This window comes from Jaculus jaculus, chromosome 1, assembly GCF_020740685.1.
Source record: "Jaculus jaculus isolate mJacJac1 chromosome 1, mJacJac1.mat.Y.cur, whole genome shotgun sequence".
NCBI lineage: Eukaryota > Metazoa > Chordata > Mammalia > Rodentia > Dipodidae > Jaculus > Jaculus jaculus.
The window spans coordinates 333,620,533-333,636,413 of record NC_059102.1 but is presented as its reverse complement, the minus strand read 5'-3'; positions in this window follow the sequence as shown (position 1 = coordinate 333,636,413).

The window sequence follows — 15,881 nt, the reverse complement described above, 5'->3', positions numbered from 1 at the left end:
TGTGACCTGATCCTTTGCCAGCCATGGGACTGTATAAATGGTGACACACCCCTGCAACCTCATTCATTATGTAGCTGTCTGGGTGGCTCCCCATAGAAAGAGGAAATGAACTAGAGCTATAAAAACTGAATTACACGTTGAATGCATTTTTTCTGTTACTCTTCAGGCACTTGCTGGTCACCCAGCTCCTTTGTGATTAAGTGAATGAGGTTTGATGCATGGGCAGAAACACAGTACTCAATATCTCATGGGTCCTAACTATGGGCCCTGGGATGGGTCCTAGCTATGGCCCAAAGCCCCCTGGGTAAGACTTGGCACTAGCAGGCTCCTAGGACAGTGATAACCTCAACTCCACGCCACTTGTTTCCCCACAGAAGCTAACAGCGAGCATTAATTCAGCACCCATTCAATGTCAGCTTTGCTGGAGAATGCTGTATGCATTATGCAACATGAGCCAGGTATGTCATTATCTCCATTTGACACACGAGGAAATCACCCCCGTAAGAGATGAGGTCACTGACCCAATGTTCCCCACTGAGTGAAGAATTCCATGAGACTAAGGACTGCCTAATTACTGATACCTCCCAGGAATCTAAAACCGTGTAAGACACACAACAAAATTTTAGTAGTTCTCAGCTGCAGAGGTAGCTCACCTGTCTGACACATGAGAGGCCTAGGGTTTGATCCACAGCGCTACCAAAAAAAAAAAAAAAAAAAAAAAATCTGGGATGGGTGAATGAACAAGTACTAACTGGTGACACAGAGAGGAACAGACTTTCCAGAAAGAGAAGTGTGACGGGGAAAGTTCTGACTAGAAGAGCTGTGATCATTGACAGCTCTTGGAGTCTTCTCTGTCTTTCTCCATGTTTCCCTTGTTCAGAATGGGAACAAGGGAGTCTAGCTATTCTGTGGGTGTACATGCTCACTGCTAATTCTAGAGTGCTTGTGAATTTGGGGCACAGAGTCATGACCAAGACTGTGAGTCGCTCTCCCCACGCAAAGCACCCTGCACACTGGCTGCAGGACGAACCAGGAGTCGCCAGCTTGTCACCTGCTCCAACTGTCTTATTTGACCTTCTGAAGGGGTATAGGATGCTCTGCTCAGTGTGGAGAGGAAGGTCAGGGTCACGACAGGCCTCCGGATCCGCCTGTGCTGTGTCAACCCGCAAACTACAGGGGGCGTTCCTGGAAACCGTGCCTCCACTCAGGATGTCGTTGGGAGGCTGAAAGTGGTGGACCATGTCCGCCTCTGCCCCGCTCAGCCTCTCTACAGAGGTACATAAAGGAAGCTGTCACCAGGACCCCACTTAGCCTCTTTAACAAAGGGCATATGCCATCCCATCCTCAGAGGGAAAGATAGAAATGCCAGTGCCCCTGGGAGAGGAAGCACATTGACTTAAAGTCACACAAAGGCACAAAGAGCTGGGACCGAAGGAAAGCAGGGTGATGGGGATAAAGCCACAGTGGGAGGGACCTAACGCCATCAGACTCTTGGAAACATAGGACGCATCTACTGGCTCCCATTCAGGCTGTGGGCGAGTCAGGCTCCTTCGGTTGGCCAGGCCAAGGGGCTGACTTTTCTCTCTGACACTCTTGACTGGGAGCCATGTAGAGCCAAGGGAGAAAAGAGAAAGTCCACGCGTGGGACCTGTAACCACAGGGCCAGTCCTGGTAGAGGAGTAATGATGCTGAGAGGTCCAGGGGACTCTTGTTAGATTCTGGCTGCTGTCCCCTTTCTTAGAGACAACCCAGAGTGGAAGGCAGTCACGTGGACACTCCAAACACTGAGTCCTCAGCCTGCAGCGCCCCCTTGGTTTCATTGCTCCTGACAGAACTGGGTAGAGCAGGTGTGACGACAGAGACACAAGCTCTGGTCGTGTACTCTATCCCACCAAGGATTGTGAGGGGTGAGGGCAGCGCCGGCATCTCCATCCCCACTGAGAGCAGAACTTGACATGTCCAAAAGCTTCGAAATGACAGGAATTTGGGTTTGTTAGGAACTCCTAAAAGGTGAAAAAAGGATTGGGGAGGTGGCTCAGTGGTTACATGTGCTTGCTGCCCAAGCCTGGCACAGGAGTTTGAATCCCCAGAACCCATGTGGAGCCATATATGCAAGTAGCTCACACGCCTGCAATCTCAGTACCTGCAGCTCAACACCCACGACGGGAGGCAGAGTTGGGACAGTCACCTAGTTTGGCATTTTGCAGCAGCAAGCAAGAGAGACCTTGTCTCAGATAAAGTGGGAGGTGTCTGTATGCACACACACACACACATAGACACACTTAATGATTTTTTTTCAGGGGGGGTTCAAGGTAAGGTCTTGCTCTACCCTAGGTTGATCTGAAATTTACTATGTAGTCTTAGGCTGGTCTTGAACTCACAATGATTCACCTACCTCTATCTCCTGAGTGCTGGGATTAATGGCGAGCACCACCATGCCTGGCATTGTTTTGTGTTTTGTGGGTTTTTTTTTGAGGTAAGGTCTTGCTCTATCCCAGGCTGACCTGGAATTCACTATGTAGTCTCAGGCTGACCTTGAGTTTACAGCAAACCTCTTACTTCCACCTTCTGAGTGCTGGGATTAAAGGTGTGTGCCCCCATGCCTGGCTTTTAAATAAAATTTTGGCAGACTGATGGAAGTCATGATGATGAGTCCCCTCAAGCACACCGTGTGCTATGACATGACTCATGCCCGTGAGCTTCTCCTGTCCCTGCTCCTCCTCTGGACCTCTTCCTCTTCCCAAAGAGCCCCTCTGCTCTGACTGGGCTGGTTTGCGCAATACAGCCTCCGTGGACACAGGGGCACAATAAACCGTGAGGGACACCTACGTACTGCTCTCCTCCTCCATCTGGGTGTCACACTAGGCAGGGAACACCCAACTTGTTATCTGTTGAAGGACCATAGCCAACTCATTATTTTTTAAAATATTTTATTTATTTATTTTTTTAGTGTTTCGAGGTAGAGTCTCACTCTAATCCAGGCTGACCTGGAATTCACTATGGAGTCTCAGCCTTGAACTCACAGGGATCCTCCTACCTCTGCCTCCTGAGTGCTGGGATTAAAGGTGTGCGCCACCATGCCCAGCTTTAATATTTTATTTTTATTTACTTATTTAGAGAGAGTCAGACAGAGAGTGGATGTGTGTGCCAGGGCCTCCAGTCACTGTAAACAAACTCCAGACGCATGAACCACCTTGTGCGTCTGGCTTACATGGGTCCTGGGGAATCGAACCTAGGTCCTTAGGCTTTGCAGGCAACTGCCTTAACTGCTAAGCCATCTCTCCAGCCCCCAGCTCATTATTTTGATAAAAGGTTTAGAAATCATTGTGTGCATGAATTATCCATTAACGCCAATGAGAAAAGGCTGTTTTGTTCATGTGGCGAGTGAGGGGCCTCAACCTTCCCAGTACCTAGTTCATAGACAAACACGAGCAGAGTGCTTGCCAGCTGAGGGTATCGCCTGCTCTCTTACTTTAAGCTGCTAAAACAAAATGCCATGGAGTGGGTGGTGTAAGCAACAGACAGATGTGTATTCTTATAGTTCCAGAGACTAGAAGCCCAAGATTAAAGGTGCCAGAAGGTTCGGTTGTTAGAGAGCCCTGTGCTCCACTTGTAGATGGCTGCCTTCTTGCTGTGTCTTCACCAACTGCCTCTGTGTGCAACGTGGAGAGACAGAAACAAGTCCTGGTCCACCTCTTCATCTATCTTGTGTTACTCCATCTAAACCTGGTGACTCACGAAGGGCCTACTCCAAACAGCAGCATGTTGGGGGATTAGCACTTGAACTATGATTTTTTTTTTTCACAGACTCTCTAGTAGTCCATGTGGGCCTCTCACTCGCTATGTGGCTGAGGATAACTTTGAATTCCTCCTAGCCCTTCTGCCTCACCTCCCAAGTGCGGGGATCATAGACTTGCTGGCACCACACCCAGCTCTGAGCTCGGGAACTCTGAAAGCTCACAAACATTTATTCTGTCTTTAGCAGCCACTAAAGAAATGGACTTTATAGACCCTGTTTTCTAGTCTGTATTTCCCCCTCAAATGTCATGTTCGTGGCTCATGTTTGAATACAGTGTTGTCATGTGACTATTAGTAAGATGGCATAAAGAAATCTCTACTTCTGGGCTGGAGAGATTGCCCAGTCATTAAGACACTTGCCTGAAAAGCCTAACCACCTGAGTTTGATTCCCTAGTTCTCATGTAAAGCCAGATACACAAAGTGGCAGATGCATCTGGAATCCATCTGTACCAGATGGAGGCCCTGGCATGCACAATCTCTGTGTCTGTCTGTCTTCTTTCTGCTTGCAAATAAATAAATATTTTAAAAATATGTGTCTACTTCTATTCATACCAGAGAGAATACCAACATACCAGAGAAAAGATTCTCCAAGTCTGACTATGAACCAGGGAGTTCATAGGGATTACCTACAAAACCATGGGTGACTCAAAGCCCGCTGCACTATGAGGAAGTCCCCTGGGCAATGCACGGGCAGCTATGCTACAGGAGGTTGTCCCCGGCCCCCAGTGCCTTGTTTACCTCTTCTTTAATCTTGAGGAGGGGTGGGGGCTCATGAGCCTCTCTCCAGGGTCATTAGGTCTGCTCCCATGAGGGTCCCATGAGGGTACTCACAGCCACTCTGATTCACGATAGCAACTGTCATTTCCATCCCTGAGGAATTGGCATTGGGAGTGGCCAAAACTGTCCATATTTTAGGAGACCAAGGAGAGCAAGATTGGAACAAGGCAGGGCGTGGTGGTGCACGCCTTTAATCCCAGCACTCGGGAAGCAGAGGTAGGAGGATTGCCATAAGTTTGAGGCCACCCTGAGAGTACAGAATGAATTCCAGATCAGCCTGGGCTAGAGTGAGAGTCTACCTCAAAAAAAAAGATTGGCCAGGAACCAGGATGGAACCTTTAAAGTCCTCTTCCTAATGACTAACTTCCACTAGCTAGGCCTCATCTCTAAAGGTTTCATAGTCTCTCAGAATAGCACCGCAAAATAAGGAACAAGTGTTCAAAACATGCACCTGTGGGGGACAGTTCAGATTCAAACCATAACAGTATTGTCCCTACCCTGTCTCTGCAGTCCCAATCTTCCCAGAGACATAAAAACCTGTTGTGTTCGTCTGTGGAGGCCCCCGTCACCAAAACCCTCCACCTCATTCCCTTAGTCTAAAGCTGTCCAACCACAGGAGTGGTTTGGTCTTTTGAGAAAGACTTGGGCTAGCCCCCCTCTCTTCCAGTCAACCTCCCAGTCATCTCTTCCAGGATCCTCCTCAGCCTATTTCCCAAACTAGATCTGATCAGGAGACCCTCTGGGGAGCTCACAGAGAACCTGTGCTATTGTACCAGGATGACCTCTCCCCAGCCCACTACCCACCTCTCACACCTAACAGCGTTCCAGGAGGACTGAGGCCGTGAGGCACGTATCTGTCTCCATCACTTAGCCCCTTGCCTCAACATAGCAAGTATGAGGAAGGAAGGAAGGAAAGAAGGAAGGAAGGAAGGAAGGAAGGAAGGAAGGAAGGAAGGAAGGAAGGAAGGAAGAAACATAGGACAAGGAAAGGAAAAGAAAGGAAAGGAGAGAGGTAAGAGAAAGGGAAGGGAAGGAAAGGAGGAAGGGAGGAAAGATTCAGGCATGATAGCATGTGCCTGTAATCCCAGCACACAGAAGTCAGAAGCAGGAGGATTATGAGTTTGAGATCAACCGGGCTATGTAACAGAACAATCAAGCAGACAAAAAGTACGAGGGAAGAATAAGGAGAGAATGACAGCCCCAGGAAGAAGGAAATATTAACAGGCTGGATCTAGTTCTGTAGACATCCCAATGGCCCTGAGTAGTGACGCTCAGATCCACCCCCCCACCCCTGTATTTGATCTTTCAGCTTCCCCTCTCTAATGTTAATATAAAAACAGAATGAGTTTATATGGACTCATAAAAACTGTTGCCTAAGTAGTGGTGGAGCCCTGGCCTGTCAGCAAGTCCATAAAGTTCTCTACTGACAGCAGACCACAAAACCATCATCAAACACAGGCACTAAACTTGCTTCCTAGTCCCAGATACGCAATCTACTCCACGGCCAGGGGCAGTCCCTTCTTGTATTCACAGCAGTTCCACAGTGGACAAACATTTCCACATGCATCCAAGGAGAGGAGGAGAGGGACCAAGAGTCTCTTAGGAATTCCCTGGTGATATGTCCACAAATGGAGAGGGGGTGGGGCCGACAAAAAGACAGTAAAACATAACTGCTAGCCAGTGAAGCAAGTATCCGTGTGTGTGCACATGCATACGAACTCAACAGCAAAATTTCCCCGACAATGTTTTGTTCAGATTAATGATTAAGTGGCCTTGTGTATTTTGAATAGAAGCCAGCTGCTCAGCAAGGAGGGGCGACAGGGAAACAGCCACAGGTTGGCTGGAATAGGCACTTGCATACATACATTCCTACTAGTTTCTTAGTTTTTCTTTTTTTCTTGTTGTTTTCCTCTTCTTTTCTCTCTCTCTCTCTCTGTCTCTCTGTTTTGGAAATAGGGTCTCACTCTAGCCCAGGCTGACCTGGAACTCACTCCGTAGCCCACTCGTCCGCTGACAGTGATTCTCTTTCCTCTGCCTCCAGAGTGCTAGCATTAAAGGCATGAGCCACCATGCCTGGCACATTTTCTTTTCTTTTCTGAGAAAGAGAGAGAGAGAGAACTGGTGCACCAGGGACTACAACCACTGCAATCAAACTCCAGACACATGCGCCACCTTGTGCACATGTATGACCTTGTGTGCCTGGGTCACCTTTTGCCTCTGGCTTATGTGGGTTCTGGGAAGTTGAACCTGGGTCCTTAGGCTTTGCAAGTAAGTGTCTTAACCACTAAGCAATCTCTGTAGCCCCTCTTAAAAAAAAAACTTATTTATCTGCAAGGAGAGAGAAAGACAGGGAGAGAAGGTGGAAGAGAATGGTCACACCAGGACTTTTAGCTGCTGCAAATGAACTCCAGATGTGTGTATCACCTTGTGCAGCTGGCTTTACATGAGTACTGGGGAATTGAACCTGGGTTGTTATGTTAGGCTTTGCAGGCAAGTGCCTTAGCTGCTGAGCCATCTCCCCAGCCCTCTTTTTTGTTTTGTTTTTTAATATTTTATTTGTTTGAAAGAGTGAGAGAGAAAGAGGCAAAAAGAGAGAGAAAGAGAATGGGCCCCTAGCCACTGCAAACAAACCTCAAGACACATGCTTGTGCATCTGGCTTACGCGGGTCCTGGGGAAACCATCCTAGGTCCTTAGGTTTCATGGCAAGCTCCTTAACCACTAAGCTATCTCTCCACCCTGTTTTTTTTTTTTTTTTTTTTTTTGAGGTAGGGTCTCACTCCAGTCTAAGCTGACCTGGAATTTACTTTGTAGTCTCAGGGTGGCCTTGAATTCACAGTGATCCTCCTACTTCTGCTAAGTGCTAGGATAAAAAGTGTGTGACACTGCACCCAGGAGAGAGAGAAAATGGCTACACCAGGGCCTTTAGCCACTGCAAAGGAACTCCAAATGCATGTGCCACTTTGTGCATCTGGCTTTACATGAGTACTGGGGAATCGAACTTGGGTTGTTAGGCTGTATGGGCAAATGTCTTAACTGCTGAGCCCAATTTTTAAGAAAATGTACTTATTTGCTAGAAAGAGAGAAAGTGATTATGGGCCTCCTGCCACTGTGAACAATGCATGCACCACTTTGTGCATCTGGCTCTATGTGAGTATTGAGGAACCAAACCACGGCCTTCAGGCTTTGAAATGGCCTTTAACCACTGAGCCATCTCTCCAGCCCAATTTTTTTCATATTTTAGATGAGTTCATTCTATGTAGCTCATACAATCCTTGAGCCAGTGACCCTCCTGCCCCCGTCTCCTGGGTGCTGGGGTTTCAGGTATGGACCACCACATCTAGCTAACTCCTCTCACAACTTATTTTTTTTGTTGTTGTTGTTTTGTTTTTGGTTTTTCAAGGTAGGGTCTTGCTCCAGCCATGGTGATCCTCCTACCTCTGCCTCCTGAGTGCTGGGATTAAAGGTGTGTGCCACCATGTCCGGCTTTCTTATATTTATATTTATTTATTTATTTATTTTTGGTTTTTTGAGGCAGGATCTCACTCTAGCTTAGGCTGACCTGGAATTCACTATGTAGTCTCAGGGTAGCCTTGAACTCACAGTGATCCTCCTACCTCTGCCTCCCTAGTGCTGGGATTAAAGGCGTGAGCCACCATGCCCAGCTTTATTTTATTTTTTTTTTAAAAGCAAGTCCTTTTAACCACTACTTCTTCTACCTCTCTCTCTCTTTCTCTTTCTCTCTCTCTGTCTTTCTCTCTTTCCAAAGTAGGGTCTCACTCTAGTTCAGATTGACCTGGATTTCACACTATAGTCCCACACGGGCCTTGAACTCACAGCAATCCTCCTACCTTTGCCTCTCCAGTGCTAGGATTAAAAGCATGCTCCACCATGCATGGCTTTTTTTGGGGGGGATTGTGCATGTTTTTGAAGCATGATTTTAGTGTAGTCCAGCCTGGCCTTGAATTCATGGTGATCCTCCTATCTCAGCCTCCCAAGTTCTGGGAGTAAACGTGTTCATCACCATACCTGACTCAATATTAACTTAGTATTTGTTGAACTTAAAATTATAGAGATGAGCCTGGACCTGGTGGCACACGCCTTTGATCCCAGCTTTTGGAGGCAGAGGTAGGAAGATCACCGTGAGTTCAAGGGGGCGCCCTGAGACTATATAGTGAATTCCGGGTCAGCCTGGGCTAGAGTGAGACCCTACTTCAAAAACAAACAAAAAAAATTGAGAGATGGACTGGGGATGGGTTGGAGAAAGCTCACTATGTGAGCCTCGGTTTAACCAGCCAATCCCATCATTCATTGCTTTTTACACAGCAAAGAGCCATAGTCTGACCATAAAGCCTGAATCAAAGTTTGCTGGTTGTGCTCGGAGAGCAGCATCCTGGGGCTCTGGGACCTACTATACGTGTCCTCTCCCTTCAGCGGAGCTTGCCCTCTTCATGTGGCAAGAATAAGCCAGGCCATTTCTTCCTGGCAGCTAAATCAGTAGCAATATGGACCCTAGAATGGCTCCACATCTGTTCTAGAATAAGAGAGCAGAGCGATATGACAACTAAATGGTGTATAAAAATTGTGATCAGATCATCTTCTCTTTGCTTGAGATGGGGTCTGACCTCAAACTTGAGAACCTCCTGTCTTGCCTCTCCAATTCTGGGATTAGAGACATGAGCTACCACATCTGGATTTGATTAGATCTTGTCTGAAAAAATATTTTAGAAGACATATGGAAGAATATTATGGAAAGGTATTATGTGGCCTGGGAGGAGGTGATCTTAGGTAATTTTCTTAAGCACAGTAAAGGTTAATTAATATGTAGGAGTATATTTTCAAGAGATATGTGTTAACATGCTTGAGTGTGCTATCCAAACCTCACATTGAAATGATTAAAACAAAAGAAGAGCAATTATGGTAAAATGTAAGCAATTATGCATCTAGGTGAGGAATATTTTTATAAAGTGCTTTAAAAAATATTTTATTTAAATAGGGTGTCGTGGTGCCTTTAATCCCACCTTTAATCCCAGCACTCGGGAGGCGGAGGTAAGAGGACTGCTGTTAGTTTGAGGCCACCCTGAGACTCCATAGTGAATTCCATGTCAGCCTGGGCTAGAGTGAGACCCTACCTCGAAAAAAAATATTATTATTATTAGTTTTTTGAGGTAGGGTCTCACTCTAGCCCAGGGTGACCTGGAATTTGCTATGTAGAGTCAGGGTGGCCTCAAACTCACAGCGATCCTCCTACCTCGGCCTCCCGAGTGCTGGGATTAAAGGTGTGCACCACCATATCCAGCTATTATTATTATTTTTGCTGAGCATGGGGGCATACACCTATCATCCCTGCACTTGGGGCCTAAGACAGGAGGATCTCAAGTTCAAGGCATGCCTGGACTGTATAGCAAGATCCCCCCTCAACAAAGAAACCAATAAACAAACAAACAAACAAAAACACTAAACATAACAAAAAGAAATGACAAGTCTCCACTTGCAAAATTTTGTCTTTGACAGAATAACGCCTGCAGATACTTGATCAGAGATGGCACGTGTGTGTGCCAGGCAATGCTGCATGCTGGAATGACTCCTACTTCAGTCCCTATGGCTGCAGTGCCACATGTACGGCTTTCCTTTACTGAGAGGGAAACTGAGGTTTGATAAAGGCCTTATTCCAAGTCACCTTCGAGTTACTAGCAGGACCAGATGCCAGCCTGGCTTTGATCTGGCTCCTTGTTGCTGGTCCTCAACTGCCACCTCTGCTCCCAGCCGCTCCTAAGTGTCTGGAAGGACGGCGTAAAGGGCGCCTGCCCCCCGGTGAGTTCCACAGCCCTCGCAGGAACCTTCCTCCTGGCCAGGGCGAAGGGCAGCCAGTGCCAGCCAGGGCGAGGCCGCAGGTGGGCAGTGCAGTATGGGGAAGGAAGTGGGCCAGGGGGCACGCCGCCCCTGCTGCTCGGAGCAGACTGAGGCTGTGAGGACTGCGTGGACGTCTGAGGGCAGCAGACACGTTTTCTGGGCAGCGGGGCAGTTGCGTCAATCAACACTGCTCCACAGCACCAATGGGGCTTAGGAGCAAATTGCAGCTGAAAGGTACAGTGGTATTTCTTCCAGGGGTTGCATAACCAACACCTCCTTATGTCTGAGGTCCCCTTCCTGACCCACCATTCAGGACTGCCAAGAAACTTAATGTGGGCTGGGCTATGGGGAGCCAAGCATACCCTCTCACCTGGGCGCCCTTTACGACCTGGGCCAGAGAGAGCAGGAGGGAAGGTGTGCCCAGCCAACTGGCCTTTATAGGAATTTCAACCAAGACCGTGACCTCAGCTGCTCTTGGCTCCTGTCTCCTGACTGACCGGCTCTTGCCCTCCGCCGGCGAGCTGGACTTCCCAGCCACAGGCAGACGCAGCAGCTGTGCTTTGCTCACGCAGTACGAGGTGTGAGAATTGGAGAAATCATGTTAAAAGTCAGGATGTGAACATTCCCAGTCTCCCAGGGGCTTGGCATCCGGACAAAAGTCATTTCCCTCTGTGCCCTTTTTCTTACAGCATAGCTTTTCTGTGAGGACTAACTCCTAAACCCTCTGGAAAGTGGGGTGATCTGAGCTAGTCAGAATCCTGGCCACCTCCACGGAGAGGCGAGGCTCCCTTTGCACAATAGGATGTTTGTCCTTGTTGGACACTCTTGTGCCACCTGATCTCAAATGTTTCTAGAAAATTCACTGTGTTGTGACACTCACAAACCTTCCTTTTTTTTAATTTTTAAAAATTATTTATTTGAGAACGACAGACAGAGACAGAAATAGGCAGATAGAGAAAGGGCGCGCCAGGGCCTCCAGCCACTGCAAACGAACTCCAGACACATGCACCCCTTGTGCATCTGGCTAACGTGGGTCCTGGGGAATCGAGCCTCGATCCAGGGTCCTTAGGCTTCACAGGCAAGCGCTTAACCGCTAAGCCATCTCTCCACCCCCAGACCTTCCTTTTGGTTATACACACACAGAGCAGGGGTAACACACTCTGAAGCTGACTTGGTAGGCAGAGACAGGATGATCACAGTTTGAGGCCAACCTGAGGATACATACAGAGACCTTGTCTTAAATAATAAAAAAATAAAAAGAGGGAGTAACTGATGGTTTTTACTATGTAGAATCAATTTTGATGGAGAAGAAAAGGAAATTGTTTTCCCCCAAATTTCAGAAGGTTACAGAAACAATAGCCACTGTCCCAATCTTAAAATGAAAATTGTTCCTGAGGCAGGGGAGGGGGAGAATGAAACCACAGGAGAGTCTCCCTGTCCCAGATAATGCTCCTGTCTATAACCTGTTTTGTCACCACACAGCTGTGAAACGGTGTGAGGGCTACAATGTCCTTGATTAAAAGTCTGTGCCGCTGGGCTTGGGGTACTCGCCTTTAATCCCAGCACTTGGGAGGCAGAGTAGCAGGATCGCTGTGAGTTTGAGGCCAGCCTAGGACTATAGGGTGAATTACAAGTCAGGCTGGGCTAGAGTGAGACCCTATCTTGAAAACAAAACAAACAAACAAAAACCATAAAATATGGGGCTAGAGAGATGGCTCAATGGTTAAGGCACTTGCCTGCAAAGCCTAATGACCAGGGTTCAACTCTCTAGTAACCATGTAAAGCTGGATGCACAAGCTGGCACGTGTATCTGGTGTTCATTTGCAGAAGCTACAGGCCCTGGCACGCCCATTCACTCTCTCTCTCTCTGCTAGCAAATAATAAATAAATAAATAATTTTTTTAAAAAAGTAAAATACTGCTGGGCGTGGTGGCGCATGCCTTGATCCCAGCACTTGGGAGGCAGAAGAAGGAGGATTGCTGAGAGTTCAAGGCCACCCTGAGACTACGTAGTGAATTCCAGGTCAGCCTGGGCTAGAGTGAGACCATGCCTTGAAAAATCAAAAAAAAAAAAAGAAAAAAAGAAAAGAAAAGAAAACCAAACAAACAAAAAGTAAAATACTAGTTTAGCTGGCTTTTTTTTTTTTTTTTTTGGTTTTTCGAGGTAGGTTCTCACTCTAGCTCAGCTGACCTGGAATTCACTCTGTAGTCTCAGGGTGGCCTCGAACACATGGTGATCCTACCTCTGCTCCCCAGGGCTGGGATTAAAGGCATGTGCCACCACGTCCGGCTTTAGCTGTCTTTTAATTCCAGCACTCGGGAGGCAAGTTTAAGGCCAGCCTGGGAGTACAGAGTGAGTTCCAGGGCAACCTGGGCTAGAGTAAGACCCTACTTTGAAAAACAAAAATAATTAATTAATTAAGAGTCTGTGTCCTTTGTCCCCAACTATCATCTCTCCCAACCAGCCCACCATCCCTTCCCCCAACAAACCCATCAGCCCCCCCCCAACTAACCTACCACCTCCACTAGTTCATCACCCTTCCTCCACCTACGCCACCGTCCTTCCTCCAATCATTGCCGCACCCTCCCAACGAGCCCGCCCCTCCTCCTTCCAACTAAGCCCCACCTCTTCCCAGCTAGTGATCCTTCCAGATGGTAAATACTATCCTCTGCAGACAGTTAGGCTGTGGCTGCCTCGCAGCCCCACTGACTGAAGTGTACACTCCCTGATTTGGCCCAGCAGGTCCCAGTGATCTCTGTCCTCCTTGCTCAGACCTGTCTGCTGCCACACCCACGCGCATCCTCTGTTCCTGTCACCAGACTTCCCTGAATTCTCACCCTGTCTTGACTCAGCAGCTGTCCCTGGCCTTGTGCTTGCTCTTCCTATAGTGTAGGGTACTGGGGTGGTTCCTAATCCTCACTTGACTAGATTTAGAATCACGGCAGGATCATACTTCTGGGTGTGTGTATGAGGGTGTTTCCAGTTCAACTAAAGAAGAAAGACCCACCCTGAACGCAGGCAGCAGCCTTCCCTAGGCTGAGGTCTGACGGAATAAAAGGGAAAAGCCAACGAGCATCAGCATTGGCCTCTCTGCTTCCTGACTGCAGACACAATGTGACTAGCCACCTGACACTCCTGCCACCATGCCTTCTCCACTGTGATGGACTGTACCTTCCAACTGTAAGCCAAAATATGTCCTCCTTGGCCAGGGAGGTCCCTGATGCCCTCAAAACATTATAGGCCATTGCTGAGGCCCTTGGTTTCCCACCAGGAATAGATGGTAAGACCCTATTGCTGAAGACTCCACATACTTGGGCTGCAAGGCCACTGAGAAATCCTGCTGGAGCTGAGCTGATAACCTCCACCATGTAGACCAGCTGACAGAAAGCTGGAAGAAGCCATTCTGCATGCAGTTCAATGGGAGAAAGAAATCACCTGTGAAGATACTCAACAATGGACACTGAAAGCCTTATATTTGGCCAGCCAGGCCAAGTGAGCCAACAGGTACAATAGTGGCACATCTGTCATGGTGGAAACCAACTGCCCTCTAATTTGACTGGAGGCCCATTCCATGGGAGGGAATACATCCCTGATACTGAAAACTTAAAACAGGGGTAGTCGTGAGCCCTAGGGGTGTAATGTCTGCTGCTGTCTGACTAAATGTATATACTATGCTTATCAAACTGCCCAGTAAGCACTTCTCTTAATGTTCATACCCTTATATTAATGCTACTCTCACTTTGGGTAGAGAATCTTCTCTTTTCAGATGGCAGTGACCTTGGGATGACTCAGAAGGTATCATGGTGCTGGAAAGAAGTGACAGGAGTGCTCAGTACTGTAATGTCTTTATCACACCTTCCAAGGCTCAGGGTCTAATGTGGAAGAGGTAGCAGAAAGAATGTAAGAGCCAAAGGAAGGGTAGGACTCCTTACAACATGCTCCTCCAGACACAAAATGGCCTGGATATGCATGACCTCACAGTACCTGCCACTACCTACACAAGACCATCATAAGAGGAGGAAAAGATCATGACAACAAAAAGAGAGACTGATTGAGAGGGGGAGGGGATATGATGGAGATTAGAGTTTCAAAGGGAAAGTGGGGTAGGGAGGGTATTACCATGGGGTATTTTTTATAATCATGGAAATTGTTAATAAAAATTTGAATAAAAAACAACAAAATATGTCCTCCCTCCCTTAAGTTGCTTTTGTCAGAGGGTATCGATGGCCAGGAACAAAACTACCAAGCTGGGAGTCTCCTCAAAGCAGGAACTCACTTTATTGCTACAGGCAGGTGTTTATATAATGTTGAGTAAGAAGGCGGGGATTTTAGGATGGGGTGAGATATAAGAGCCAATAGCATACCACGACCTCTGAGATGATTGGTTCTAAGCACACATGGGCGGGGACTCTAACTTCCTGTGCAGAAGTAGCAGGCCAGAGGCCATTTAACCCCCTGCTGAGTCATAGCTGGGCAGAGACAGTTCACCAAACTTTAGCTAGGCTCAGGAAGTTCCACTAGGCCTCACATCCGGGCCTCTCAAGGCCCAACAAGTAGTAAGAAAAGTGACTACTAAAAATGACTTTTCTTGGGGCTGGAGGGATGGCTTAGCAGTTAAGGCACTTGACTGCCAAGCCAAAGGACCCAGGTTTGATTCCCCCAAGACCCACATAAGGGAGATGCACAAGTGGCACATGTATCTGAAGTCCCTTTCCAGTGACTAGAGGCCCTGATGTGCCCATTCTGTCTCTCTGCCTCTCTGTCTCAAGTAAATAAAATGTTTTAAAATGCCTTTTCTTAAGTCCATAGAGTAAGCTGAAGCCTTGAAGTGTAGCTCAAATGTCACCTTCGGAGGGACACTTCCAAAGTATGCTCTCTCTCATCCCCTCTTTCCACACACGCTCATGTGAGCACACATGGTCCTCAGCACGTCCCTTGCTTGGCACGTTGCCTAGCTCACAGCAATCCCCTTCATCTCCATTTGCACACCACCACCTCCACCAGGCTGGGAGCGCTTACTTGGAGCGGAGCCCATGAAATGCTCGTCTTTGTTCCCAGGTCTCCACATCCTGCCTGGCACCGAGTAGGTGCTTCTAGACTCACATTCTGCCTTTTCCAAGTCTTCCTCAGCATGTCATGTGAGAAATGCCCATTCCCTCCGAATCATGTCTGTGTTGCCTTTGGGTTATTATTGGTTCCTGTCTCCTTAGATTGTGTGTGTGTGTGTGTGTGTGTGTGTGTGCACGTGCACATGGTCTAGGGTTTTCATTTTGTTCTACTGAGCTTTAGGAAAGTCAATACCCTTTACTTCTGCCCTCCTTCCATTAACCTTTGGTTATAATTTAGATTTTTGTTAATTAACTTGCTAGTCCTTCCAGAGCTCAACCTGGATTGTTGTCAAATCTCTTAGCTTTAAATTTTTTATTGGGCTGGAGCAATGGCTTAGCATTTAAG